The following is a 6000-nucleotide window of genomic DNA, read 5'->3' as shown; positions in this document are numbered from 1 at the left end:
TTGCGTACATGAGTGCCTTCGAAAAAATCTCTTCATTGGGCTCTAAAGATGCATCAAAAAACATTTCCTTAGTTTTTACTTGCCCACAATCTAGTAGAGTCTCATCTAATAACTGTGTAAGGTCATCACATCAACCACATCACATTATGGTCTTGTATATTTGCGTACATGAGTGCCTTCGAAAAAATCTCTTCATTGGGCTCTAAAGATGCATCAAAAAACATTTCCTTAGTTTTTACTTGCCCACAATCTAGTAGAGTCTCATCTAATAACTGTGTAAGGTCATCACATCAACCACATCTGGGTAAAGTTGCTTATGCACGAAACCAGATTACTTGGTACCCTTTGCATCCGTAAATGAGAAGCCTTTGAAAGATTCATCCAATAAGCATATAAGCTCTGGGTCCACCGCTTCAGAAGAATCTTCTATCATGCACGTCTCCGATTGCAAACTAGGCTGTCCATTTATGACATGCATACTACTAGCCATACCTACTATAGATATCTTCAATTTTCTCTCCCTCATTCAAATATCTCTGAACTTCCATGGCACAAAGTTCAACATGCATATTGGAAATTTCATCTATTGCCCTATCCATATCATGGACACAATGAACCCAATCATATGCAACACCAAGAGATTACACTTCATCCTGCACCCCTCTAAATAGGCATCATTAAGTTCACGATCAGTCTACCACATTGTGACCTTTGCATCGAAAGATCTTGATAAAGAAGGAGTCTGGACCCCCTCTAAATCAACACCTTGTAGATCTTCAAATACATTCTCTTGCACATAGGGGCCGAATAAGTCTAGTACACCCAAGTCTTGTAGATGCTCATGTACATCCACACCCAGTGAACCCTCAGGTGTGTACATATCATGTAAATACTCATGCCCTTCTTGACCTTGTAAGTCTTCAACGTCAGCCATTATCAAGGAATTTGGAATTCCAAGCTTTGCATAGACAGCTCAGATAAATTCTTCATCATCTTTATCCTGTAATACACCATCATTCTCAGGCAAGCACTCATTGATAGTGATTTCAAGATTATCTTGAATCTGCTTGCAAACCGCTACATAGGAAGGCACATTAACACAATCCTCATCATCTTCATACATGCTTGGATCCCATTGTTCTCGGATGACAGGAGCTTTAAACTTGCTCCAGCTATGCAAATTTTGTTAACATCTCTTGCTTCTAGCCTACTAGCTCTTTGAATTCCCTTTGTCCCATTGTTGACTCTAATACTTGAATTTTTTTATGTTATTTTGCTCTTCAAATCCACCCAATTCAACATTTGTAGATTGCTGCAATTCCCAATTCTTAGTTTTTAAACCAGTACCCAAATTTTGATTCATATCCTACACTTGATTTGTATACTACTGCTGCAAAATAGCAGCCATTAGCCCCATGATCTGGTGCATCTCTTTCTCTTGGCTTGTCAACATGGCTAGTTATGCCTTCCCTTGGTCAGATTCACATCAGGTTCACCAAAAATATATCGGAGTGCGTAGTTCTCCAAGGCTGATTGGGAAAGCGTCCGGCTTCTAGCTGTAGACAGATAATTAGCCAAGGCATAAACCAAGTGAAACAATGCAGTTAGGAGCGATTTACTGTTAGTAAGAAGATATAGTGTGTAATGGAAATGGCCTATGAATTTTGAGAGTAGCGGAATTAGAAAATTAGATGGAGCACTTTTGTGAGATTACTTTGTGAGCATAGCAGGTGAATCTCATTGATGGTAGCAACATAAACATGGTACTTAGTTAACTTGGCATGAACAATACTTTTGCAAGAGAGAGAGTTTAGAGAAGATGACAATAGTTGAGGACCGGATTCATACGGAGCCGATCCACCCCTCCAATAGGCATTTGTATTATAGCTTCTCCCATCAAGAGAGACTTGGTACAATACAATCTTTGTGTTCCTTGTGATTTAGGTGATGCAATGAAGATGGAAAGCTTCATGCATCACAAAGCATTAACTATCCCAAGCCTCAATCCCAAGGCCTCAAACACCTTCGAAGGTGGAGAGAGCTAGCAGGGAATGAGGATAGGGAAGAGGAAGAAGAAACATTCCATAGGAGAAATAAATAGTTCCTCACTTATCATTACTCTTCTTGCTAGCATACATAATAGCATAGTACAAGTGTGTACCAATCGTATGCACCTATGGGTCATCGCACTCATGTACTCTTTACCCCTCCCATTATTTCAACTACCTATGCTCCACAAGCACAACACCCAAGTTGTTATTTCCATGGGACTATACTGGCTAGCATTAGCATGTCACATCCGATGTCTGCTATGCCTAAGGCCACACATATGAACTTTGGGCCACCACATGGCACCACACTGTACCAAACGTGGAACCCAAGGGCTTCCTATGCGCCAAGCCCAATGCCAACACCTATTCCACATGTAGTCTCGAGAGCACCTACACCCATGGTGCCTGCTCACTTAGGTGACTTGGCAACATTTGCTCAAGCTATTGGTCGATCTATTGCTGAGAATATGCGTAGCACGCCTGATAGAGAGCCTAGAAGTAAGGCATTACAAATAGCCAAGCTCATACAAAAATTTAGTGGAGACGGGGATGTGAGAAAGCATATCGAAATGTTTGAACAAATATGCGATTCTCTAGGAGAACACAATGATCTGCATAAGAGCAATGATTTAAGCCTAACCTTAAGTGGAAAGGCTGGGGATTGGTATAGAACGCTAAGGGTGGAAGAAAAAATGATTTACCCTACTCTTAGGAGACTGTTCTTGAAAGAATACATACGAGAGGGAGTGCTTTGGGGTGTAGCCTCTTAGCTCCAGAAAGCCCAATGAGAGGAAGGAGAGTCGGTGAGAGACTTTATTAGTCGCTTGAAGCATTTGAATTCTCGTTGTAATCCAAATGAATGCTTCAATAATAATCAATTGCGTGATAGATTCATTAGGGGATTACGACATGAGGATATCTACAATGGCCTGGTCATTAGAGGTATCACCACTTGGGAAGCAGTCACCACCAATGCAATCCAATTGGAGGATAATTTAATGATTCAAGGAGAAAGAGTGTTTGTTGAGCCTAAATCTATTAGCTCGCAAGCATCAAGGCATCAGCCAATGACCCTAAAGCTTATTGCTAAGGAGCCAAAGATATATGAGACGACTTTAATAGATCTCACCAAGGCTATTCAAGAGAGTTTTAGAGACAATCGTGCTCCGCAAAACAATCATATGTATCCAAGAAGGGAGCAACAATGGTGCTTAGTACGATATGGACTGCATAGTACCAGTGAATGCCCTACTTTTAGAGTAAAATTCAATGGGAATTGCAATGCCTATGGGAAGTATGGTCATCAAGCTAAGGATTGCATAGTATTAAGCGCACGATGGCCAATAGACCAACCTTAGCATGGACAGACACACCTCGAGTGCTTGCATTGATGCCGGCCCCACCTCTTGAACAAACAGCACAACACATGGTCCCTAGGGCCCAAAATGTTGTTCAAACAAGACCCTTACCAACTTCAATGGACCGCAACCACCACATCCGAGAATCACTTCCAAGAATCAAGTAGGTTGTGAGTCATCTATTGCTTGTTTGGAAAGATGTGAGGAGGATATAGACCCTAATATTGCCTATGGGATGGATGTACTTCAAGAAAGTCCACAATACTACATGGAGGACTATTGGGGACAAGTCAAACATGTATATCAAGTAGCTGCTCTTGCTGCAAGAGACTAAAATATCAATTACACTGCTAAGAGACCACCTCTTCAATGCTATGAGTGTGGAGGTCCACATCATGTAGCCGAATGTCCTATTAGGCTACAAAATAACGCCACACTAATGCAAACCAATCAAGAGAGCATGTCTACAATGCTGATACTCATGTGTAATCGATGTGGCATAGATCATTTGATTGCCCAATGCCCAAATAATCCAAATGCACCAAAGATCACGCCATTAAACTTGATTGAAGTTACCGAGGAGCCATCACAAAGTACACCTGTGGTACCAGTAAACGTACTCACACGATCGATGCTCCAAAAACAAAATTATATTCTTGAGGAAAGAGACACGACATCAATTGCCCATCTTAGAAAAAGAAGAAAACACGAAGGAAGAGATCACAAAAAGCAGCGAAGTCAGACCCCAGTTCAAAGACCAACATAGGGACTGGTGACGACCCCATATATATGAACAACATTGAAGAGGATTCTGATTCAGGTGAAACCATGGAGACCAAAACGACCATTAAGATAGAAACCAACAAGGAAGATCTTCATGAGCCACAAGGGCCAGGATCCAAAAAGAAGATAGGAACTTATCCAAACCCTACAGAGGAGATTGAGCGAGTCAAGCAATTAAGGAGTTTGGTAGAAGATACCCAAAGGGATCTAGAACCAGCACCTAGGCAGATCCAAATTACAGACACCGTGTTCCCTACGCAACAAAAACCTCACCAAGTCCATAGACCCTTAGCCATACCTAGTGTCATCCAAGAAGAAAGTGACTTAAAGTCATGGGAAAGTGGACGTACTCACTTCTTGATGGAAAGAATGTTTACAGAGGGACTACCTGATCCTATCGAAGAAATGGAGATCCCATCTTCCCCATGTCAAGGGACTGAAGCCCAAAAGGTGCCGTTAAACATTGCCAAATTGATGGATTTCATGTCTTCAGAAGTTAGAACCACCATCATGTCCAAACTATATAAAGACCCTGAGTTAGTCTCAGCTCTTTGAGCCTTTCTCAATGGAGAACTTAAGTTTGGGCTACCACAATTTGCACAGATGGATGGAGCTGGGGAGATGCCAATAGAGGAGGAACACTTAGATCCACAACCCAACGTAGATGAGAACCTTGTTATAGAAATACATGTTAATAAGTTGGGACAATACTTTGAGGGTGATGAATCCAATGCGACCATACCAATCACTACTAAGGGATTAACTGTGAAGGGAATCCTTGATGGTGGTGCTGGGGTTAGCATTGTGACTAAAAATTACTGGGAAACTATGGGAAGACCTCACCTTACGACCACAACCATAGTAGTGAAGATGGCCAATGGGTCTATTGTTAAACCTATTGGGATGCTAGAAGATCTCAAGATCAAGGTCTCAATGGGTCTATTGTTAAACCTATTGGGATGCTAGAAGATCTCAAGATCAAGGTCTTTGGACATAAAATAAGGATTACCTTCATTGTTATGGATTTCTCCAAACACACTATGGCATTGGAGACGATCTTAGGATGTCCTTTCATGAGGGAAGCAAAAATGGTGCATGACTGGTCTAAAAACCATGTCTACTTGCAGTTCCTGTTAAGTATGAAGCCTGATTTACCCTTGTAATTTTCTGTTGTAAAAGCGCACATTTGTAAGGCCCCCATTATGAGGAGAAGCCATCGTGCGTGAAGGAAAATCACTCACCAGAAACCAAAATTTTCACGGACAAGAATCAGGGGCAACTTTAGGGGCCTCAAGGGCGGAGGCCCCCAGAGATTTTTTTTTCACTCGCCGGAATATTCCTTTTCGCCGGAATATTATGGCCGGACGGTGGCTGGAAAGTGGTCGGAAAACAACCGGTCGGTTGGCCGGTGGCCAGTAGTCAATGGCCGGTGGCCGGTGGTCGGAAGTCAATGGCCGGTGGCCGAATTCAAAAGCAGACTTGTCTTCTCAAGGACGGCCACACATGGGCGGATTGGAGGGTCCGATTTGGACTTATTCGCACAAGGGCGGCTACACATGGCTGCCTCTCATAAGAGAGGGCAGCCCTTTTGGCCTATAAAAGGAGGCCATTTCTACACACATTTCATAGTGTGAAGTTGATGCAACAAGGTGAGTGTAAGGTGGTGAGAGTGAAGCAAGGAGGGAGCTCCATTAAGGGTTTAATCCCTTTGTAAACTACTTCTTCTTTTGAAGTGCTAAAGCCATTGAGTGGCTTCTTTCCCGTGGACGTAGCCCACATTGGGTGAACCATGTATATCGTGTGTACTC

The sequence above is a fragment of the Adiantum capillus-veneris genome, chromosome 25 (genome assembly GCF_014529385.1).
Source record: "Adiantum capillus-veneris isolate H3 chromosome 25, ASM1452938v2, whole genome shotgun sequence".
Classification (NCBI taxonomy): domain Eukaryota; kingdom Viridiplantae; phylum Streptophyta; class Polypodiopsida; order Polypodiales; family Pteridaceae; genus Adiantum; species Adiantum capillus-veneris.
Note: the sequence above shows the minus strand (reverse complement) of the source record.